The sequence below is a fragment of the Symphalangus syndactylus genome, chromosome 2 (assembly GCF_028878055.3).
Source record: "Symphalangus syndactylus isolate Jambi chromosome 2, NHGRI_mSymSyn1-v2.1_pri, whole genome shotgun sequence".
Classification (NCBI taxonomy): domain Eukaryota; kingdom Metazoa; phylum Chordata; class Mammalia; order Primates; family Hylobatidae; genus Symphalangus; species Symphalangus syndactylus.
In genome coordinates, this window is record NC_072424.2 from 20,046,948 (window position 1) to 20,072,978 (window position 26,031).

The window sequence follows — 26,031 nt, forward strand, 5'->3', positions numbered from 1 at the left end:
ATCTGCCACTCAGGAGAAACAAGATAGATGTTTCAAACCAATAGCAGTGATAAGTGGCCCCTGTGCAAATAAATTTGCATGAGGGATGCTCTACAAATCCTCTCCACAGGCATCATGACACCTTACAAGGGAAAACTTGTGCTGGAGAAAAGTTGGAAGCAGTATGACACATAGAAGAGAAAAAAACCCTGACCAACTTCCCCCACCCCTTATAAGCAACAGAAGCAGAGGCCCCATTTGGCTCAGGGTCTCCAAGTCCTGTTCAACATAAAAGCCAGACAGCTGCGAAAGTCCAGCCTGTAGGACAGAGTCCCGGGGATCCGTAAGAAATAGCACCCATCGGACAAAGATACTGGAGTCATCTGCATAGTTGCCTCAGCAGTGCGAAATCACTCCTTGTGGAGGCAGACATTTGGAAACAGATAAAGCCCATGAAGAATGCCTCTTTTTGACTTCATAGATGAATGTAGATGTGAACACATTACTGCTGTTTTAGGGAGGCTCTTCTCTGTTACAGATAACCGGGATTGGGAATATTGAATTACCTAATAATGGCTCGCTTTAGTTCTGCCATCAGCACTTATCAGGTACATTAGTTTAAAACCTGCAATTTTGAACTCAGCATTATTGAGCTTTCCAAAGATTAAGTTACTGAACTTTTGTTGGTGAGTGTCTCTGCGAAATTTCCTGAAAAGGATAGTCCTCCTTCTTTGTGTGAAAGTGAAGCCAAATCACATACTTTATTGATATTTATAGACATACAAATGATAGAGCTAATGTACTTTAATGCCTGCTACTTGATGGAAAGGCTGTGGGCTGTGCTTTCGGGCTTTTGTTTTTCTTAAGATAATGTGGAGTACTGTAGTCTCTTTGTGAGCCTAATCAGAACAGGTAGCTTTTTTTCTTTCTTTTTGTTTTCCCCAAAGCCTTATTTCAGAAAAAGGCTTACACCAAAAGTCTATTTCAAGGAAAGCTCTGTGTGTGCCCCTGATACGGGCACTGTCTTTACAGTGTTCTAGCGCCAAAAATACATCCCTATGTCTCCTTACTGGCTTAGGTGGAAACCGTAGGAACATGGAAGCTTTAACAAAGGCAAGTCGATTTTAACACTGTACTAAAAAATACCTACACTGAGGAAGAGAGTCTTAATCTCCCAGCCATGAAGATTTAATGTTTTCAGAGTAATTTTACAGACATTCTGCCTGTCAAGGCCCAGTAGGGTTTAGAGTTCTCGAGTCTCCACAGGCATAAGCATCCAGGCATGAACCAACTTTGTAATTTTTGAGCAAGAGGAATAAATGTTGATCTGTGGTGGCTGAGCAGAATTAAGAAATAATTTACCTGCCCTCTCTTTAGGGAGTCTGCTTATAACTTCTGCTCATTGGAGGTGACTTATAAGAAAATTTAAGGAAAAGACAGAGCAACTGCCCCCACCCCTGACACACACACATGTACACAGACACACACACAGATACACACACACACACACACACGCACCAGTTCAGCCTTCTGGTCCTTCACTGTCTGGAAGCAACAGAAACAGGGGCCCCATTTGGCTCGGGGTCTCTTAAGTCCTGTTTGACATAAAAGTCAGATAGAATATCCACCAAAATTGGTAATAAAGTCTTAAATTTCTCCAAGAAAGCAATGAATATGTAGGAAGAATCATAAACGGCCTGCATGTATTGATAAGATGCTAGAGAAAGAGGTGGGGTTTGTTAAAACAAAAACAAAAATAAAAATCTGGTGTCCACCAAAGTCTGTTTCTATTCTGGTGGTTTTGAAAATTCTGAAAGCTTAGATTTCTGGGAGTCATTGGTAAAATAGATTTTTGGTCACTAGTGTTCCTATGGTGGTCATAGTTAAAATATATTTTTAACCTGATCAACCTCTAGGGCTTTGGTTATATTTTGATTTAAAAAATTAGATTGACTGAAAAGTTTGTGAGAAATATAAACATTAGGCAAAGATAAGTAATATGCTTTATATCTAAATTTGTGTATTGCAAAAATAGCAGAACTCAAACTATTTCATGTCATTATCCTAATCCATAAGCATTTAGCAACCTGTGTCAATGGTATTTGCCTCTCAGGCCACACAAAGAAATCTATCTTAATAAAGTCAGAAAACTATAACCTGTTTCTGCATCATTTCTAATATCCTGGTAGGGGGTTTAGTTTCCATTTAATTAGAAGATATTTTTAGTGGTAAGTTGCTTTAAACGGTGAATCTGAAAGTAATACTGTTAGTATCCCACTGGCATTAGACAGAAAATTCTGAATTCTCTTTGTCTACTGTGTTGGTTCTGAATCTTAAATTTGGATATAAAAGGAATCTTTCTAGGGAACTCTCTTTTCGTGACCTGAATTAGAATTTAGTATGGGCTGAGATCTCCTCCCTGGTAGACACTCCCAACTTGTATTTCTCACTGGTATATATCCAAGTGTCTATTACACAGATTCACTCCCAGGTGTGGGAATGTATGCAAATACAATCTCCAATCTTACAAATGGTCTGGCCAAACTCTCCAAAGGGCCCGTGGCTTCAAATGGGGCATTAAGTAAATGGTTCATTTTATTTTTTATTCAAGCTCAGGAGACTTAGGCTTTTTCTCTAGCCATTTAAACCACCTATGAATTAAGATAATGAAAGGAATCGAGTATTTCTCTTTAAACAAGATACACTGTTGTCAACTGCAGAATAAAGTCAGGAGTTAGATTTTGCCTGGATGCTGAATTCTCCCGGAGCACAAAAGGCGTGTAGAGGACAAATGGGTGCGGGGACATTAATGGAACATAGAGTTCCACAGTTCCTTCTCAGAGACGTGACTCCAGAGAGGCGAAGAAAGGAAAAGCCAAGAGTGAGAGGTCACCCCGATAAGTACAAAGAAGTCGCTTCCAGCACTTTCTCCCATTGTGCCTGTTACACTTATTGGTGTGAATAATGTTGTTTTGTTTTCAGAAAGACAGTCATGAGCAAAAAAAAAAAAAAAAAAAAAAAAGAACGGTGAGTGATAAGCCAAGCTCAGGAAATTTGAGAAGGACACATTTGTGATAATATATGTTAATTTAGTTGGAGAGATGTGAATATTTTCCTAAAGAACAAAGAGGAAGACAGACTATAGCTTAGAGTCACTCATTTAGACTTTTATAGAGGCATTACCCATGTTCAAAATGCGCAAATCTCCTGGAAACAGTTTTTTTTTCCCCCAAATACATTTTGTTGTGGTGGCTTATTTATTTAAAATTACCATATTTTTCTTGCTTTGGAGATAAAAACTCTAGTGGAGCCAGACTTCAAATAGATGATGTTCTGAGCACATCAAAACAAAGAAAGTGTTTCTGAAACCAAATGAAAGCGTTTTTTGAATGACTCCCTCCTCCATTCACGTCTCCTTTCAGCTTAGCGGCTCTGGCTCAGATAAAGTCCCGAACACCTCACAGTCTATTCAAAAGTATCAGATTCAACTGAAGGTGAAGAAAATGGGCTATCTGCAGTATTCATGAGTTGGAAACTTCCCAAGTTTGACCATTGTCTGAATGACTTTACAACTGCTTGGTGTATGCATTACATAACAGATATTCACAGGCACCCAGTGCTCCTATCAAGCCAAGCCTTGTAAGTGAGTCCAAAGGACACCCGCCCCCACCCACCCCACTCCTCCCCAGCCCCATTCTTTCCTAATTCAGGTCCCAAGAAAAATACTGCCCAGTCTTTGAAGTGTGCTATCCTACTCCTTGGTTTACCAGACTGAGCTAAAGGCCTTGATAACACTTCTTCAAGTTCATGAACTAAAATGTTTTGTTTTCATAGCATTTGGGGTAGTTTTTTCTCTAATTGGATCAAAGCACAGTTGAGTACACCAAAACTTTCTGAAATCAGGAGACAGATTCCTTCACTGGGACAAGGTGAGAAATAATCAAGAAAGTATTCAACAGTCTGAGTGATCCTAGTTCTGTTCTGCCCAACAGGAGTGGAATTTTCAAGGCCCTACTATAGAATAAGAGGTTGCAAGATGAAAGTGCTATTTATTTTTAATATTTTCTCCTCAAAATAACTGTCATCTGCCTAATACCCAGCCTGAAACCGCGGTCAAACATAAGTACTTAGAACCTTATACCTCCGAAGCATGGGGTGGTGGAAAGGTCTCCTGAATTTGAGTCTCCGCTCTGTGTCTAAACTGTGACTTTGGGCAAGCAAGTAGATTTTTCTGGCTTATTTTTGCATCTAACTAATGAGGGTACTGAATCTCATCTCTAAAGCCACACCATTTTATCTGCTGTTCTCCTTTTATGTAAAATAGCATCCTAGATTGATGTGAAACCAAGTGTGAGGGCTAAAACGGACTCTGAACCTGGTGAAGAAAATGACAGCAAAGGCCTCAAGAATAGCAACAAGGTTACTAGGCACCTGTGGAGGGTTGAATTATGCCCCTCCAAAAGATAGGTCCACATCCTGACACCAGGAACCTATGAATGTGAACTTATTTGGAAAAAGGATCTTTGCAGATATAGTTAAGGTAAAGATATTAAGATGAGATCATCTTGGATTACATGGGTGGACCCTAAATCTCATGACAAGTGTTCTTGCAGGAGACAGAAAAAGAGAAGACACAGACACAGAAGGAAAGCAAAGTAAAGACAGAGGCAGAGATTGGAGTGATGCAGTCACAGGCCAAGGAAGGCCTGGAGGCCACCAGAGCCAGAAGACTGAAGGAAGAATTCTCCCCTATGGCCTTCAGAGGGGGCACGGCCCTGTTGGCCCCTTGATTTCAGACTTCTAGACTCCAGAACTGCGAGTATAACTTTCTGTCAGTTTAAGCCATCTGCTTTGTGGCATTTTGCTGCTGCAGCCCTAGGAAGCTGATCCAGTGCTGGTGTGGCAGCTGTCCTTCAAGCACACACTCACTGGAGGTTGCACGGGGCTATGCCAACCACTGAGAGCCATTCCTGTTCTTCTCCGATGCCAGCTTGGACTCAGGAAAGACCAAGCGTGAAACCTTCTGGAAAGCTGCAGTGCTGTGGGGAATGTATGAGCTACTACTTCAGGAAAAAGCAGCTCTCCTCTCCTGCCTTGACTGTGGAACTCCCCCTCCCCCACCCCCAAACCCTCTTGGTATCATGGAAAGTCCATGCACTTGACCTCAAGTCCATGCTTCTTGAAGGAGTGACTGGTCCACTTGTAAGTTTTCTGAAAGGTTTCAGGAAGTAAAATTTTCTGGGCAGGAGTTTATTAGTAGTTGGCTGATCTTAGGAGAAGGCAGAGAAAAGGGATGAAGAAAGAGGTGACTGCTCTGTCATCCTTACCTGAATCATCTTGACCACCAGCAGAGAGCAGCTTGGGCCAGTTGGAAAGAAAGAATGAAGATGTCATGAGGGGCGGCCCACAGGCCCAACTGAGAGAGAAGAATTCCAACTGATGACCCAACCTCCAGAGAGGCTGTCTCAGTCACTTCCACGCAATTCTGTGTGTCTCTGAGCCGCCAGTGTCTTGTTGGAGAAGGGAGACAGTGAGATAAGCTCACTGGAAATGAAGGCGCTGCTTCCCCGGCATAGTTCTCACCCTCACGTCTGGGGCTCCAACACACCATGTCCCCCAGTGAGAGGCTCAGGAGGGAGATGAGATGGCTCAAGACAGCTTACAAGGACCTTCACGACCTGCCAGGTTCCTCCTGATCCCTATCCAGGCTCATCTTTGATACGTACTTTGAACTGAGCACCTCAGCTTTGCTGACTGGCCCCCTGCTTCTTGTCCCCACTTCTTCATGGGAACTTCAGAGTTCAGCTTAGCCATCACTGCTTCAGGGGAGCCCTTTGTGGTCTAGATTGGGTCACGCACCTTTTTGAGGAGCTAAGCAACCTTGATGTTACTGTATCAGTGCACCTGTTTCACTGAATTGCTGATAATTTTTCCCTACCTGCCTTTATCTCCTATGTAAGCTCCTTGGGAAGGGGCAGTATGTCTGCTTTTTTTTTTTTTTTTGCACTTCACATACCTGTAATCATATGTATTACGTTAATATGGCCTCATACAATTTCAGGCATTACATAAACATGATAATAAAAAGTGAATGTCTGCCTCAACCTGCTACACCCTTCATTCAGTGTCTAAAAGGTAAAGTCTTTAATGACTATTTGGCAAGTCTCCTTCCAGACCTGTAGTTTTCCATTCACAAACATGTGTACATACACTCTATCCATCCTTCCATCCATTCATCCATCTATCATTTATATTAATCTATCTATCTATCTATCTATCTATCTATCTATCTATCTATCTATCTATCATCTATCTATCTATCTATCATCATCATCTCTTTCTTTCCCTTTACTGTGTGTTTTCTACAAATTGCTTTTTTCCTTTAACATCAGGACTTGGAGATCTTTTCATGTTGATACATGGTGATCTACATAATTTCGTAGTAACTCACTCACTGAGAGATGGACGATCAGGTTGTTTTCACATTACGAGTCATGCAGCAAGGCTCACCGTCTTTCATACACAGCCTGCACAAATGTAAGTATTTCTTTCAGATAGATATAATTGCTGAGTTAAATTTTTAACCACTCGGACAATTTCCACAGGGAACATGCCTGCCTCCCTCTATCCTTTGCCTCTGCACTTGGAGCTGTCCCCAAATGGCTTCTCTCTCGGGGCATTTCCCCCTCTTTTTTTTTGAGCTGTACTTTCTGCTGGACTCAGTGTAGTTTTCCATAGATTTGATCCCTTCTATTGTTCAGAAATTTCCTAAAGCCCTGGTCAGTCTCTCATAGTTCCCAGCACTGTTACGGGGATGTGCACGCACACACACACACACACACACACACACACTCTCTCTCTCTCTCTCTCACTCACCCAATCACACAGTCACTCACACACTCACATCTCTGTTCTGATGATTTGTGAAATGTGGATGTAGGAGCCAGCAGACCTGTGGGTTCTGCCTGCTCTCTTGAGCCAGGTTGTCACAACCTCTCTATGTCTAGTACCCAGCATCATTATGTGACAACTATTAGGCAAGGAGAAAGTATTTGTTGAGAGAATAAATGAATTTTTGTTTTAGACAGGTACCAACATTTGATCAAGGACCAATGATCCCTTAAAGGGACTGATTTAGTACTGATTCCTGTGTTAGTGGATTATCCTTCAATTAGCCACTCACAACTACAAGATATTGAGTTGCTGACTACCTATGTGGGGGTAAAAATGAAGTTGCTTTAAAGGAACACATTTGCATTCTTAATTTCCGTATAAATTCAGGCTAAAGGATGATTCCTTGTTGTTCATGAGGGCCTTGAAACCTCCTACCAGACAGCAACAAGTAAATTTAATGGAACTCAATGTGATGACTTGTGTCCCACAAAAGGACGTGTTGGTATACATGTCGGGCACTTGGCTTTTAAAATTTCCCTTTAGAGACGTGCTATCACTTAGATTTAAAGGGATACGAGACTGTTAATGGGACAGCATCAAAAGATGCTTAAAAAACAACTACATGCCCAGAATACTTTGCTGAAATTTGCCAAGTTCCACTTGAGATTCACAGAACCTCTCCAGCAACCTGGATTCTAATGATTGAGCCCAAACAGGTCCTTGTCTCTAGCCCTGCGCATGCTCCCATGCCCCCACCACCAGGTGCTGCAGATGTGAGGCCTGCTGGGCCTCCCTCGGCAGCCATCTGTCAGCGAGGCCTTCGCTCCTCCAGGCAACAGGCGTGTTGATAAGAATATACACTTTCTGCAGTTGACAGACTTTGCTATTCAAAACACTGTTAAAAAAATGGCTATAGGAGTTTAATTAGCAACTTCCATTAAGAGATTAGATGAGAAGAACAAAGAGAAACCAGGGGAAAGGCTTCTTAATAAAATCGGAGAAGCTGCAGAATTATTCATAGCATAACAAAGGAAATGGAGAATCTGCTCCATGAATTGTTAGAGGTGACAGATATATTCTGATGTTTTCTCACGGCCTGGTTGGTCTATGACTAATGAGGCACTGTGTGAAGGGCAGAACTTCAAAGAGCACCTCTCACTGGCTGCAGCGGGTAGCAGGTGTGGCAATGGGCAGTGCTGCAATGCGGATGAACCTGTGTGCTTTCAGATGCAGCCATATGTTCCCTGGAGTTTGTGGCTAGTCGACTTAGCTCCAACATTCAGGGATTGAGCCTAAATGGGCCAACTGGCTTATCACCATGCCATGATCTCCGGTGCCTCCATCCGTCAGTCAGCTGACTCAGAGGTGTGTGCTGGGTCCAGAGGGGCAAGAGGATATAAATGGACCAGAACAAGTCTATCCATTCTATGAAGGAAACTGACTTGGATGAGGTATTCAGCAGTATCTCTGTTATGTGTATATGAGGAAGGGCAGACACTCAGTTCTTATGTAAGTTCAGGGGAATTGCAGAACCCCCCCATTATATTGGCTAACAAAACAAAAGGTTGGTTCAAGATCCTATGATTGAAGACCCACTCATGAATATTTGTGACTTCTTAGTGCCAGTGTTCTTCCTAAAGAATGTACAGTAGGGGAACCCGGTGAAAAAATAGGCCACTTAGAATAACCTTCTGGAAATCGGGCTTCCACCAAAAATGTTACCAAGCATTCCTCACCAATAGCCACTTCTATCAGAATGAACTGTTTCCTCATACCCCTGAGACAAAAGAATGGTTTCTGCATTACAAAGCATCTCTTGCTTTTGATTTGATTGAAAGTGTTGATAAACAGATTTAGATAAGAATCCCCAATGCCATATCAGATAGTATCAATGAAAACAACCAGCTTGTTATCTTCATTTATTAATTGACATAAACTCAGATGTTGTAAGATTATCTTTACATTTTCCAGAGGAAGTCTTGATATCCACAGGAAATCTGAAAATACAAAGATTTATATAAACTTGGGTTTGCAGCAAAACTGACCTGTACTATAAATCTGTCAAATACATGAGTGTACATGGATTTTACTAGACAGATATGTCTAGTAAAGTTAAAATACAATTTTTATGAGATTAACTATGCTTAGCTCCAAAGTCAAAATTAGGTAAAAGATGCATTAATTAATAACTGAGTCATAGCCTACATACTGTGAATACAGCATATCTCTATAATGGGTTCTAGTTACTAAAAGGTTAATTAATTTTTTTTTATTTCCAAGAAAAAATAAGGTGAATTCAAGATAATGAGATAGATGGGTGGATTTAAGTGGGGGAAAGAAAGCTAGAAAATTGCTGATGGCTTGGCAAAAGAGCCAGAGGAAATTATCATCGTTGTCTTTTGTTCTTGTGAACTCATAGCTGTTTCTTGTAGTTGTTAGTGTAAAATGAACTAAATTAGAGAATGTGTGATTTCGGTGGTGGCTGAATGCAGCCTGGCCTACTTTGTGTGGCTCATACTGCTGCTCATAAGCCTCTGTGGGCTGATGCAATGACGGCCTTGACCCCTTCTGGGGCTGGCACATGCTGGTGGGCTCTCTAATGCCACCGCTCCCTCCTGCTTGCTCCCTGGGTCCCCTTTCTTCATCTACTCTGGAAAAAGGCCACTTTATGATGCAAGGCTTATCATTACACAGGAGGGGAATCCCTGATCTGTATTTCCACAGAAAGAAAGGGCTAGAGGGGGCCAATGGCAATAAACGTTATTTTTTGACATTGTTGGTAAAAAGGAGTCCCACTAGTCCCCCGCTTCAGTTTCCTTTTCCACGCCATGCCACTGCAATAGACATCCGAAACACACCTTCCTCAGAATCTGCTTCCTTTAGACTCAGCTTCAGAACTGAGCCAACTGCCCTCCTTCCTTCACAGACCTGGGAAGCCAAAGGGGCTTTCCCGCTTCTCACTTCTCGTGTTGCGGAGTGTCCCTGCTGCTCTTGAGATGTCTCTGGCTATCAGCCAGGTTTAGCTCCTGGAACCTCTTGCTACAATACCGTGAAGTTTTCCCAGGCTTCAGCTCCAGACAAGAACTCATTTGTTCCTCAATATCTCTTAAATATTTGCCACATGTCAGGCTCTCTGTTCTAGACACTGGAAATACTGCAGGAAAAAGAGAGAGAAAGAAGTCTTCCCTCATTGAACTTACATGACACTAGGGGAATCTAGGCAACAGGCAAGTGAAGGATGATGGTACGCACCGTGCAGTTTCCTCAGCTGAGAGAGGAAATATTGGGAATTCCTTTCAGGCATGGAGTTAAGACTTAAACCCATCGTCAGTTTATGACAGAGTGTGTGCACAAAAATTAAACACCTCCTTAGGTTTTTTTTTTAAACAAACATGGAACAGAAAATCTTGGAATGAGGAAGCATTCTTGGCTCTTGATCTTGAGAAGTCAGAGGTGGCCAAAGCTATTTGGGGGATGGAAAGGGCTATCTGATCTTTAGGGAACAGCCAGCCAGCTTGTCCCCGAGATTATCCTTCGAGGAGCAACGCTGTCCCTCCATCCTGCAGTATCTCTTCTAAACTTATGTTTAAATAGCTATACTTAAATGATAAGGCGCTAGCCTTTCACCTCCAGGATCCTAACTGGATTCAAACTCTAGTCTTCTGGGAAATGAGTTTGGTCGTCTAAGCTGAGCCTCGTAGACAAAAGTCCTTATCTCCAAACTCCAAGCATATTTCAGCCCATCATGGCAGGACTGGAAGTCTGCTCTCGGGGAAAGAAAGGGAATGAGCTGGGGTTGAAAGTAAATTACTGAAGTAGTTAAATCAATCCTGAATTCAAATCCCAACTATTTAAATGATAGTACCTTTCTGTCCAGACTACAAAACTGCTTTTCAGTGCTATGCTTTTTAGCTACATTCCCAAAAGGGGAAAAAGTCATTTAGAGCAGTTAAGCCTCCAAAAATGAGGTCAAAGCTGAAAAGAAGCACAAGCGTGAGCACCTTAATAAATTTAAATTTTCTTTGAATCGTTTCCTTATCTAGCTATGAAGAATACCGGACGTCTTTGCCCCATATGTGCTGCAAGCAACGCCTGTGACTTTTATCTCTAATACACTTGAAGATGTCTAAACATGTCAGAGAAATATCATGTGCAAAGATTATGTGTTCTAAAGCAAATTTGGTCGGTTTAGAATAATATAACCAATGTTGTCCCCAAACACTCTAAAAATAAACATAGAATAGAACCAAAAAGGGACTACAGAGGAGCCGGGCTCTGGTTTCCTCTGCTTGACTCAGAAAGGAATAATTACAGGCAAGGAGCTTTGACGACTTAGCCTATTGATGAGAAATACGCCATTGAGGGATACTCAGACTGTTTTGAATAGTTTGCTTTCCAGGTAGTCAGACTCAGGCATTTATTTACCCTGCTTTGGGCTGGCTCCCACCCCTCCACCTTCCATTTATCAAGTTAGCATTTTGCTCACAATAAAATGGATGACAGTTTCATTACAGAATGGCATCACTTGTCAAACTTTGAATTACTGATCATAAAAATATCTGTTATGCTTTGAAGGATTGTTGGAGGACTTCCATATATATATATATATATATATATATTTATCAGTAGGACTGTTTAGTGCAACATGCACAAGGGAAGAACAGAGACGGGGGGTGGGGGCGAAATCAAACCTGGCTGAGGAGCCCAGGGTTTGCTGTCTCCTACCCATACAAACAAGCCTCTATCACAGCCCTAGACAGCAGAAATAAAAGGGAGCTTTTTGGCTCACAGCTATAAAAAAAATTATCATAGTGATGAAGTTCCTCAGCCATCAACAGAGCTGTGATAACGCTGTTTGATGATGATTTTCCCATGAATGTTAAACAGCCGCCACTGCGGAGGCAAAGGAGCTTATCTGCACCTAATACTGATCTCTAATTCCTGCCCTTCTTGAACCATCCATTTTCTAACAGCATTAACTGGCAAATTTACATCCCATCTTAATGCTGCTAAAGAGGACAGGAGATGAAGAGTAAATGACAGCAGTGTAATGAGGGTGGCTTTTTTCTCCTTTCTCTTTAATGGCTGAAGATTTACACAATTGTCTGTAAGCTTATATAGAGAGCTTACCTGAACCTTTTCCCAGCATGGATTCAACTTACAGGAGCTTTTGTTAACTAAACACACATAAATATTTTTAAGGAGGTTTAATAGTGTGACTTCAAAAGGAAGCCAAAGGATGGAAAAAGAAAAAAATAATAAATGTCATCAATAATATAAATGTCTTAAAGGGCTAATGATTTCTGAACAAACAAGGTTGTAAAAATAATGTTCTATTAGGTTACTACATCACCAAAAAGCTTTCAAAATATTAAAAAATGATTAATTAAGACAAAGATTTAAAGAAAGCTACGTTCCTCATGCTGCCAAGACCCGGGATTTCTCTGATCATGTAACATCCATCAAAATACTACCTGTTCACTAACAGGGTGTGAAGAGATAGAAGGCAATTTCAATGGTAAATCTGAATATAGGGAACTACAATAGCTAGATGTGGGAAAATCCTATTTGTGCCTCCAGATGATAAAAGGAAACCAAATAAAAATCACCATGGACGAGCCATTTAACATCACAGGCTAGAAACCTTGAAGTTGTCTTTGACTCTTCCCTCTATTTCATCCCCTTTATCCAATCCATTACCAGTCTTGCTTTTCCTGCCTTTGAAATGTTTTTAACATTTACTCCTTCTTTTCTCCCACTACCCTAACCCATGTCTCTAGCACCTGTCAATGGAAATATTGTAGATTTCCCATTTGCCCTGCTTCTAGCCTCTGTGGGTCTTTCCATAGTATCATTAAAATAATACTTCGGTATTTTTACCATGAAATTTGACTTTAAAAAATCTATTAATGTCCCCTGCCCCCACCACTTTCTGCAATGGTTCTCAAAGTATGGTCCACAATAATGCTTAGGCATACCTTCAGTGAAAGATGTGCAAGACCTGTACATTGAAAACTACAAAACATTGCAAAGCACTAAATAAATGGAGAGATGCGCCATAGTCAAACGTTACCAGAGACATTGGCAAACTTTTTCTATAAAGGGCCACATAGTAAATGTTTTTGGCTTTTTGGGCCACATAGTCTCTGTGGAATATTCTTCCTTGTTTTGTTTTTACCACTCTTTCAAAATGTAAAAGTTATTCTTAGCTCACAGGCGTATAGAAATAGGCTAGATTTGGCCTGCAGACTGTAGTTTGTTGATCCCTGGATTAGAAGATTCAATATTGCTAAGACGGCAAGAAGATGGCGATCCTCCCAAATTGATCCACGGATTCAGGGCAATACCAACCAAAATCCTAACAGGCATTTTTGAAGAAATAAGAAAGTTAATTTGAAAATGTATACATCAAAGGAAAGGACTTAGAGTAGCTGAAAAAATTTAGAAAAAGAGTGGAATTAGAGGACTCATAGTACCCCATCTGGTGACTCACCATTAAGCTATATATCAAGACAATGATGCACTAGTGTAAAAATAGATCAAGGAACAGAACAGAGAGTATAGAAACAGATGCACAATTATAAAATTATAAGGTCATTTGATTTGATCAAAGATGCCAAGGTAATTTAATGGGGAAAAGATAGTTTTTGCAACAAATGGTGCTGGAAAAGTGGGATATCTGTATTTATATAAAAAAGAACCTTAACCATTACCTCACACCATATATAAAAATTAACTCAAATAAAAATGTTTTCAAAAAGGAATAAACTGATAAAATGAGTTTCATCAAGATTAAAAACTTCTGTTCTTTAAATGATATAATTAAGATAATAAAAAGGGGGAAATTTTGCAAGACATAAATCCAACAGATGGCCTGTATCCAAAATATCTGAAAAACTCTTACAAGTTAATAATAAGACAAACAACTCAATTTAAAAATGGGCAGTTGAACAGAAATTTTCACAAAAGAAGATATACAATAAGCACATGAAAACATGTTCAACATCACTAGTCATAAAACAAATGCAGATTAAAACTACAATGAAAAACCACTACACACCCACTAGAAAAGGGAATATACTGGCAATACTAAGTGTTGGGAAGTGCATGGAGCAAATGGAGCTCTCATGCACTGCAGACTGGAATGCTAAATGGTGAAGGTATTTTGAAAACCGCTATGCCAGCACCTTATAAAATTAAACATGTTTATGATATGTTCCAGCAATTCTACTCACAAATATTTACCTAGGAGAAATGAAAATACACATCCACAAAAAAATGTGTAGGTGAATGTTGATAGCAGCATTATTGTTTATAACCAAGAACTGGAAGCAGCCCAAGTATCTAACAGTTGGTGAATATAATAAAGAAATTGTGGTATATCCATACAATAGAATACTACTTAGGTATAAAAAAGAACAAATATTAATATATGCAAGATGGATAAACCTAAAATAATCATGGGAAATGAAGGAAGACAAACATAAAAGACTATGAATGATCCCATTTACATGAAATTCTAGAAAAGATAAAACTATAGTGACAGAAAGCAGATCACTGGTAGCCTGGAACTAGTGGTGAGGGGAGGAAAGTGAGTGCCAAGTGGCATGAAGGTATTTTTGAGGATTAGGAAACAGTTTCATACTTTGAGACCAGCACTAAATTTCATCATACCTTTTAAAACTGGTAAATTTTTTCATGTATAAATAATATTTTAACAAAAAAGAAAAAAGACACTAGAAATTTTCAAGTTTTGGTGTAGTATGCATAAGAAGATGATCCACAATTACCTGAAAAGGCTATTAAAATATTCCTTTCTTCCAACTATATATCTGTGTTAGAGTAGACTATGCTTCAACCATGCTAAACATACTAAATGCAGAAGATCTGAGAATCTAGCTGCCTTCTATTAAGCTAGACATGAAAGAAATCTGCAAATATATAGAAATAATATTCTCAGAATTTTTGTTTGTTTTGGAAAATATAATTATTCTTCAGGAAAGTGTTATTTTTATTATGTAATGGGTTTATCACTGTCATTTATTTTACTATTAAAAATGTTGATGTTTAAAATTTGTTTTGGTTTTAACTTCCATATAGTAAACACTGATAGGTAAAACCTATGTAAACAGAAGCTCTTTGGGGTTCTCAATAATCACTAGGAGCATGAAGGGTCCTGAAGCCAAAAACTTTAAGAGCTGCTGGCTTATAAGACCGAACCCAAATTAGGACTCAAAGTTCTGCATAACCGGGATATTATTATCTCAACTTCATTACCCAGGCTGAAGTGCAGTGGCGCCATCACGGCTCACTGCAGCCTCAACCTCCTGGGCTCGAGTGATCCTCCCAAGTCGCTGAGACTACAGGCACATCGCATCACGCGGGGCGCGGGGCTAATTTTTTTTATTTTTTGTAGAGATGGGGTTTTGCCATGTTGTCTAGACTGGTCTCGAACTCCTGTGCTCAAGGGATCCATCTGCCTTGGCCTCCCAAAGTGCTGGGATTACAGGCATGAGCCACTGCGCCCAGCTCAACTTTTTTTTTTTTTTATTCTGCAGTTTCCTCATCTGTGGGGATCAGAAAAGGATCAACTTCAGTGAGTTCTTGTGTGGACTGCATGAGTTTGTGCAAAGCACCTAGGATAGTACTTGGCAGATGGTGGGCTCTTGATCCATGCGAGGCTCCATTGTAGTTGTCCTTGCGACGGCTCTCTTCTCTGCTTCCCTCTCATCTCTGGAAATGCTACTTCTCCATGTTGCCCAGGCCTACTTCTCCTATCCTGAAACTTGTGTAATAAATGAGTGCCACTCAGTTTTGCTCTTTTTTCCAATTGCTTTATATCTAAAACTGCTTTAAACCAAACTTTTTCTTAGGCACATTTTACTTAACACAGAACTGGACAAGCAATGAATGCTTAATAAGTACTTGTTAGTTTACAACCCTGCAGTATGGGAACAATGTTAGCGTCTTTATCATCTTCTTCGTGGAAATGTTGTGATAATACATGTGATCAAATTTAATTTTCTTTAATGATGGAAAGATCCGTAAGTAAATCAGGCCCTCTTCTTTGCATCCCAGTGTGCCCTGGAGCCATGATAAGGCATCTTTTCAGACACCAATTATTGTTAAATGAATGCCCCTATTTAGATTTTCCCTTAGTGTTCTGAATTCCTTTGGTATATTGAATTTTTCATACCTAACAATGCTGTTCTGTCAAATAAGATTTTAGGGAAATAGCAAAACTTTGGCTTCATAGAACACAGGAAGATGACATTTTCTGTTGACCTTGTTAAATATGTTCTCACTTAAAATTTGTATCGTCAACTTTCTGCCCATGAGCGTCTCAGGAAGGAAAGGATTAATCCATAAAATTCCAAAATGAACAAGACCTCACTGGCATTTTGAAAGCATTTTTGCAACATTATTATGACTACTTTAGTGTGTATAGAATTTTTTCAGATATGGTGAACTCTAAATTTTAGCCAAAATTCTAACTTTTCTCAATCATGAGCCTAAGAAATCTTGAGAAGAATGATTTCAGATGTGCCTACACCAGAGGCACAATGTGATGTTGTCACACTGAATTGATCACAATGACCTGATGCACAACAGAAGGAGAATATTCATTCATTTAAGAAACATTTAGGCCGGGCGCGGTGGCTGATGCCTGTAATTCCCAGCACTTTGGGAGGCCGAGGCGGGAGGATCACCAGGTCAGGAGATCAAGACCATCCTGACTAACAAGGTGAAACCCTGTCTCTACTAACAATACAAAAAAAATTAGCTGGGCATGGTGGCGGGTGCCTGTAGTCCCAGCTACTCAGGAGGCTGAAGCAGGAGAATGGTGTGAACCCAGGAGGCGGAACTTGCAGTGAGCCAAGATCGTGTCATTGCACTCCAGCCTGGGCGACAGAGTGAGACTCCGTCTGAAAAAAAAAAAAAAAAAAGGAGCATTTATTGAGCATCGACTATGTACTTGGTACTGGGGACATAAAGTGGAGTTTGATTCTAGTAGCAGGAGACAGCACAAATGAAAACTATTTAGTTTTCACTCTCTGAAATGAGGTAATTCCAGATAGTGATAATTGTAATGACTGCAATAAAATAGGATGATAGGTTGGAGAATGACTGGGCCTGGGATGTTATTTGGATAGATGAGCAGAAATTGCAGCGAGTTATTTCACAGCTATTCAAAATGTACGTCTAATGAAAAATTCTAATATGGATTATCTCTGTGAAGAGTGATTTCATTATCTCCTTTGCACTTTTCTGTATTTTCCTAATTTTTTACTTGAACATGTACTACTTTCATAATCAAAGAAAAATTACACATACAAAACTTTACGCTGATAGCAAGCAAATTAAAATTGTGTTCATCCTATGAAGAAAGATACCACAGAGATCTAAAATTCTAAAGAGAGAGAAACTATTATCTGTGATTTTCTTTTTTTTTTTTTTTTTTTTTGAGACAGAGTCTTGCTCTGTCGCCCTGGCTGGAGTGCAGTGGCGCGATCTTGGCTCATTGCAAGCTCCGCCTCCCGGGTTCACGCCATTCTCCTGCCTCAGCCTCCTGAGTAGCTGGGACTATAGGCGCCCGCCACCACGCCTGGCTAATTTTTTGTATTTTTGGTAGAGATGGGGTTTCACCATGTTAGACAGGATGGTCTCGATCTCCTGACCTCGTGATCCGCCTGCCTCAGCCTCCCAAAGTGCTGGGATTACAGACGTGAGCCACCACGCCCAGCCACGGGATTTTCTATATTCATGATTCAGTTGCTTATTAAATAAGTTGTAATAAATTTGTAAATAAATTTGTAATAAATAATTTTGTAAAGCACTTAGAAGAGTGCTTAGCCCATAGTTAGTGCTATGTATGTGCTACATTAATAAATAGGCAAATATGTTGAAATGATGTCCAACTCAGTTTAACAAATAATTTTGGGGAAAACTACTACATATGAATCTGCCTTTTAAGCATTGTGGAGTAAAAAATAATGAGCATGGCATGGTCTGAGATTCAAATTTAACTGGGTGTCCTTTACTTATTTATTCTTTCTTTCTCTCTCCACCCTCCATGTCTTGCCCCCATTTTGTGAAATCTACCAGCCCAACCTTCAGGAAACTCAGAAATAGCTCTTAACCAGAGCTAACTTTAAAAAACTCAAAAAAGGAACATTAGTATCCTAGATAGTTGTGTGTGTGTATTTCCACTAGGAATTTAAAATTTCCCAACTTTCAATGAATTATTTGCATAGTTCAAATGAATGGTCCTTAAAAGAAATGAACAATCTCCGTATTGTGGAGTAGGCACCTTCTGGACCTGGTGGGCCTTTCCTGGGTCACTGCCTCCTCTCGCCTTGCTGTTTTCTTCTACATCTGATAGGCAGTGCCTGCAAAAAGCTTTGGGTTCCTGTCCAAGGTCTCTCATGGAAGTGGTTGGAGGAACCCCAGTAGAGAGGCTGAGGCAGGTTGTTTGCAACGTTGCACCTTTGGGTTGGCTGGAGTGAGCCCATCTGGGTGCAGATCAGGCCGATGCAGGCTGTGTGTGATGGCAGGGTCAGAGCTGAAGCAAAGCACTACCCAGCTAGATGTCCAGGAGTGGATGGAGCCAGAGGCCGAGACACCCACCGTTCTTGGAGGGCACCTGTCAGAATCCTGGTAGACCTGGAATGGATGAGAATGATGAAGAGGTTTTGGGTAACAGCCACGAACCCTGGTGTCCCTTAATGCCTGTCAACTGGATGGCCAATGAACAAGGTGGAATGACTTCCAGTTACAAGGCTCAGTAAACAATGTCTACAAACAAGCATTGCTCTTTGGTCTGCTGCATCAGTGTTGATGCTGACTTCCTGATGTTTTTCCTTCAGAATAAACGCTTGAAAACTGGTGAGTACGCATTCAGGATTTTGCTTTATAATACTGTGCTTTAAGATGTCACAAAGTAGCATCTCCAGTTTGTCCACAACTGTTGTTTCCCATCACCCTGCAGCAAAGACAACATCCTTTGAAGTTTTTTTTAATTGCTTTCTTCCTGTCAGCACCAGTTCTAAGCGTCAGAGAACCCAGACCTTTCCACCTGAACCTCTGTGGGCTTAGCCCTGCCTAGGTCTACTGGTGCATTAGGAAACCCTCCCCAGGATTCAGTGAGGCTTGAAACCCAACCTCTAATGTCGTGGAGAAAGCCCTGGGCATCACATGAGTCCTGAACTCCTTCCTCTACTCCAGTGCAAGACAAGCCTGCCCCTCTGGCCCTTCTATCTCAGCCTCTGCTACCCTCGCCCTGGTTTCCAGATGCCTTTACCTAGTCCTAAGAATAGATTTGTCTACCAGTGATCTAAATGTCTCTGGATATTGACAACTACATCCATCCAGAATTCTCAACACTGCATTTTAGCCTACTACCTGGACTGCTTATTGTAATCGTATCCTCTACACTTTTTCTTTTCTTTTTTGAGACAGAGTTTCGCTCCTGTTGCCCAGGCTGGAGTGCAATGGCGCCATCTCGGCTCAATGCAACCTCTGCCTCCCAGGTTCAAGCAATTCTGCCTCAGCCTCCCGAGTAGCTGGGATTACAGGCATGTGCCACCATGCCCAGCTAATTTTTGTATTTTTAGTAGAGACAGAGTTTCTCCATGTTGGTCAAGCTGGTCGCGAATTCCTGGCCTCAAGTGATCCACCTGCCTCGGCCTCCCAAAGTGCTCTATATCTTGTATTTGGGATAATTAACTTGAACCTCTGCCTAGTCCTACCCTCTTTGTGACTGCTCCCGTCAGCTCCTCCACCCAACCTTGCACTCATCATGGGGTGCGTTCATTGCCTGGCTTCTGCTGGAGCTGGTTCTGGCTCACCAGCAGCCCACATCGTGGCTCCTAGCATGTCCGTTGGTCAAGACTTTCATCACACTGGAGAGTTTCTGCACAAGCTTAGCTGCAGCCGACACCTCTGTTAATAAAATGACTACATCTCAGAGTCCATTTGCCAATAGTAACAATATGCTTAGAGCACTGTAGAGTTTGTTGTGTGCTAGCTAATTTGATGTGCATCCAATCCTGTGAAATAGGTAGGTCCAGTATTACTTCAGCTTACAAATGAAAAAGCTAAGTCTGTGAGTCATTTGTTCTTTGAAATGCAGTCCCAAATTACTTGGCTGAGGTCACATAAGTGAGTGGCTGAGTGACGAATTGGATCTGGGTACTCCTCTCACTCACTCATGCTGCCAACGCCGGTTATGTAGGGTTACACAAGAAAGTCAAGTCTGACGCCCAGCGGTTTGTGAACTTGATTGAGAAGCTGGGTGTTATATTCATCCATTCAATAAATATTTATTGAGTGCCCATAATGTGCCAAGCACTCTTCCTAAGCACTGCTTAGGACCCATCGGTCAACCAAAGGGACAAAAACCCCAGTTCTCGCAGCCCTTGCATTTAGTGGTCTACTTTTCAGGAATGATAGGCTGCTAGTCCTGAGTTCAGACATGACTCTGCCCCTTGTTTATCCTCTGCAAATGAAGATCACTGTACTGGTGACTCCAGGCCTTGTCCGGCTTTGGATCTGTGATCCTGTGGTCAGCCCCTTGAGGACTCCTTTCAGCCAGGAGCTGCCAGTCTCCCTGTGGATCCCTGATTTGTTTACAACCTCTTGGCAGCAAAACGACTACAGCAAATCTGGACAATACTGTTGAAAATTATCTCAGGGAAGAAGCAAGAAATAAGATAACACTATTCCTCCTTAGTGCAGCTGTTGAAAAGTGTTGGTGATGCAATAGACAGGGCACCTTTTAATGTCAATATTTCCAGCGAGGCCGAATGAAAGCAACTCTACTATGTGGCTTGATTTGCAGCTGGTTTTACAAAACAACAACAACAACAACAACAACAAAGCCATTTAACTGGTAAAAATCATTTTAGAAGAAAAACATAATACCTAAATCTGGGCTAAAAATATAGCATTTTTGTGGTGCATACAAAACTTTGGCATAGAAAATAATACATAGCTGGTTTGATTCACAAAATAAGCCTAAGAGATCTGTTATATGTTATAATTATCTTAGAATCTTTTGTACAATGGGAGCATGAAAACCCGACTCTCTGTGCTGTCAGAAATGTTTTCTTTCATTTCTTTTTTTTTTCTCTTTTTCTAATCTTCCTTAAAATATTGGTGTGAATTAAACTCACCGAGGAGGAAACCAGTGAACATCTTCTGCAATGCAGTTATGAAAATAAGAGCAGAGTTGTTATTGCTCCCATCTGGGACGCCAGATGTTTGCAGACTGGTGTGGGAGTTGCAGCACATTTCTGACCCCAAACTCAAGACCTGGTTAAATGTGTTTAAAATATCCCCCTTCCTGCTCCAAACATGACCATGCAATCGAGTAAGAACAGAAACAAAAATATGAATACCTGGAGTCTGCTAAGAAGGCATGGGAAATAATCACTGGCAAAGACTGAATTAGAATCTGGTTTTATCTATTGTTTATAATACAAAAGGAGGGCAGAAAGTTCTGCCATGCAGGCTTTTGTTATTTTAATAAAACCACACCCTGTTTTACTACTGCTGAAAGCAGGAAGTCCAATAGAGGAAGCTTCCTTAGCGCTTTTGTCTTGAAATGTCAGAGATAATATAAATTTTCTTTTATTCATGTATCTAGAGGGTCAAGAGTGGACACATATAACAAAACTGAAAATACTCCATAATCAGTTGTAATATATCTCTGTCATTTGTTTAAGGCCAAGTGGTCCACCCATTTATCATCTTAACACGAGAGCCTGAAGGAAATGCTCTCATCTGGGATCAGTCTGTTACCCATCATTTGTTTATTCATAATCTTAGGAGAGTAGGGCTCCCTTTGCAGGCTCTAATGAGGGAGGATAGGGAAATGAGAGGTCTAGAGGAGTACTGAACTTCTGCAAACAACCTCTGGACTTCTAGAAGTTTCTTTTAAGTATGAAACATTTGAGAAATGCTCCTCATAATAATATATGTGCAATTTGATAAGTCTATAATATGATTAGTTCTTCCAAGTTCAGAAAAAACATATAATAATTATCTTGACCCACAATGGCATGAAATAGTTTTCATGACAGTTTGATGACAAGGATGTGAAGAAAGAGTTTCTATGCCATAAAGATCATGCATCTCCTTAACTCTGTTGACAGTAAAATATGGATTTCAGCTTAGTCTGTGGCTCAGGAATACACTTTGTTGAAACAGTAGTTTTATGTCTTTCTTTTCTAAGACCAAACAGGATTACAGGTATGATTTACTGAACAAAAACTTCAAGGATTTAAAAAAATAATAATTGAACTTTAAGAAAACAAATAAATTAGAAGATAAGACTCTGTATCATATTAGGATTAATAAATTTCTTAATATTTACATTTATAACCAGGTGCTAGTGTACCTCCCTTCTAAATTTAGTCATATAGCCTACATAGATTTTTTTGATGTTAATAATTTTTACATATGCTAAATAAAATGATTAATTTTATAAGGCAGGTAATTTACTTGTACTGTACAGAGTAATTCCTTAATGTATCTGCTTTGAAAGTTTGGATTTCTATGTGTAATCTTTTCTTAGAATGACCTGAGTGTGTCACAAAGCTTCCGTTTTCCATCCCTTGTGATTTAAAGTCAATAATTAAACATGGATACAGGGAAAGGGTACAAATATCCTTGTTTCCTTGCCTAATAGCCTAGAAATATCTGCAGATTGCTCTAGATCCCATTTAACGCAAAGGTTTTGTAATAAAGTTTTATTAAAAGCTAAACTTTAAAAGACTTAAGTAATTCTTCTAAGCTACAATAAGATTTTCTATCTTACATAAATAGAATGTTTATTAAATCTTTACATAATGTATACACAATATAGCAAGGCAGTTGTCTACCTCCGTTTCCTCATGTGTGAAATGAAGAATTTTAAAATTCGTACCTAATAACTGTCACATTTCACAGTTGTAAATAGTTCCCAGCAAGTAGAGAGAAAAATGGTTGAAAGAAAATTTGTATGTATGCGTTTTACAATGGGCTCTGGGCCTCAGAATTGAAATCTTCTCTCCGTCATACATATTTTCTACATATGTACATGCTGTCAATGTACAGAATGCCAGTGGACATTTACTTATTTATAATCGAGGGGGTGGGGAAGTATTTCTATAGGCTCTCACAGGCTCTGCGCAACAGACTATTATTTTCATCTCAAATTTTAAGACGGAGAGGCCTGTTGCTCACTTCCCTTGTGGATAGAGCCGGGAATGAGAGCATGACATCCAAGAGCTTAACTACCAAATCTGAAACTCATTCGGGGGCTGTCCTTAACAGATGTCTTAGTGAGAGCTCCTAAGTGGAGCCAGGGAAGGGTGGAAGGTTAGGTCACACTGCAAGGAGAGAAGTAACTTGCCAAAGAGTCAGCGCCAAAAGCAAGAAAAGGCCCCTTGGATTTATTGCTTGGGTATGGGGTCTGGTTCTTTCTCTGGGGTCTGCAGAACAAGTGTTCCCTCTGGCTTTTTCCTGGAGGAAACCACTGACTCTTTGTATTCAGGAATGCAGAGGAGTCATTTGACCTTTTGGATGTATTTGCATTTGGACGTTGCAAAGGCTAACAGGCCTTCAGGGGGTAATGACCAGCAAAGGGTGGGCACCAGCTGAATCCTAACTCTGATGCTTATTAGCAGTGAGGGCTCACACAAGTTTACCTCACTTTTGAGCCTCAACATTCTCAGCTGTAAAATGGGGACGCAATTTACCTCCTCATGAGCTTTAGGGAGGAAAGGGGCTATTACAAATGAACCAATTGCCCCCTTCAGGGCCCTGTTCCCTAATGGGGTGAGTCCTTGTCCTTCCCAAATCCACCCAATTATTGGCTGATCTTCTTACATTCTCCAGTTCGGCTTGTTCTTTTTCTTCTCCAAAAATTGAACTAGTTTTACTGATCTTAAAAACCATTTCCTTGGCTATACTGCCTCTTCACACTATAATTCCCACTCGCAACCTTTCCTTCAGCACTAAACTTATCAGGACAGAAGTAATCTATCTCTTCTGCATCTACCAAGTGCCACTTCAGTACTCTATAACCTGGCTTCCACTGCAGTCAGGCTATCTTGACATCTGCAGGTCATTGTGAGATAAATAGTGACATAGAAATATTTATACACACACAACACATACACATACATGTGTGTTAGTGTACACACATATTTCGTTTTTCCAGCAACTGAGAGGTTCTAGAAGCAATGACACCTCAGTAGCAATGAGCTCACCAAGTGCCTAGATCTTGATTTCCAATACCATTCTCTAACAAAAGGAACCAGGTCTCCTTAGAGAAATGGTGAATTTTAGAACTGGGGCAAGAAACAGACAAGGTGAGTCTGGAGCATCTTGTAGTGCCCAAAACTAAGTGTCTTAGTGAGTTCAGGCTGCTATAACAAAAATACCATAAGCTGTGTGGCTTAAATAATACATCATTTTTTTTCACAGTTCTAGAGACTGGGAAGTCCAAGATCAGAATGTTGGCATGGTAGGGTTCTGGCAAAAGCCTTCTTCCCGGCTTATAGAGATGTCTCCTCATTATATCCTCACATGGGAGAGAGGGGGAAGCAAGCTCTCTCTTGTCTCTTCTTATTAGGGCACTAATTCCATCATGAGAGCTCCATCTTTGTGACCCAATTACTTCCTAAAGGTCCTATCTCCAAATACCATCACATTGGAGATTAGGGTTTCAGCATGTGAGTTTGTGGGGGACACAGACATTCAGTCCATGACAGTAAGGAAGTAATTAAGAAAAAAAAAAACCTCACAATAAGAGTGATATGTCAAAGAGACAGAGGAATAAACTGAAAAGAACTTCTGCAAAGCTGAAATAATTTAAGCAACAAAACAAATAAATTAGTTGAATTATAACCCCCAGTATAAATAAATATCTGTACTGATGTAAATGACTATGTAAATAAATAAGTGGGGGAGAAATCTCACATGCAATAGAACTCCAAATAATTTCTGTAGATACTCTCACCTCAAGACAGTGGAGCATAATTTCTCATTCCTTAAGTATGGGTTGTGCATAGTGACTTCCTGTCAACAAGTACAGTATGAAAATGGGAAAAAAGATTAACTTTACAGGGGTGAAACCTGACAACCATGACCTCAGCCAGGTGACCCAAGTTAACATGTACAGTAATAAGTTCTGTTGATAGCATGTGCCCTTAATATGATGAGAACAGCACTTTACCTCTTTGGGTTTTTCTTTCCAAAGTCCATATTCCCAGTCTAATCATGTGGTAAAATATCAAATAAATCCTAGTTGAGGAACATGCCTCAAAATACCTGACCAGTATTTCTCAAAACTGTCAAGGTCATCAAAAACAAGAATAATCACAGAAACAACCCAGAGGACCCTGATGAGATAAGATGACTAGTTGTAATAAGGTGTCCTGGATGAGATCTTGGAAGAGAAAAAGCACATTAAGGTAAAAACTAAGGAAATAGAAATAAACTATGGACTTCAGTTAATAATAACATATCCATGATGGTTCATTAGCTGTAACAAATGTACCATACAAATCTAAGATGTTAAAAATAGGAAAAGTTGGGCAAAAGAAGCCAAGGAAGAGCCAAGAGGAGTGCATGTTGTAAGATCTCATTTACACAAAGCTGAAAAAATAACAAAGGTAACTGATGATTTTAAAAGTCAGGATAATGATTCCATTTGGGGAGAAGGAAGAAGGTAATGATTGGGAGGGACCCAAGGGGGTTTCTAGGGAGCTGGTGATGTTAATTTTTTTAGCTGGTTGTGGTGACATGGGCACATTCACTTAGTGATAATTCATCTTAATGTTGTCCTTTCCAAATGGGCAAATTCATCTTCAAATAGATGAAAAGTTAATTTAAAAGACATTTCTGAATTCAATGACTATTAGCTTTAGTAAAACTGCTCTAAACAGTTTTTCTATTTAATGTGTATTTTAAAAGTAAATTATTCATCAGAAACAAGACAAGGGTGTTTGCTTTTACCACTGCTAGTCAACATTGTACTGGAAATTCTAGCCACAATAATTCGAGAGGAAAATGAAATAAAAGGCGTCCAAATTGGAAAGGAAGAAGTAAAACTATCTCTATTCACAGAGAACATGATCCTATATAGGGAAAATCCCAAAGAATTCACGT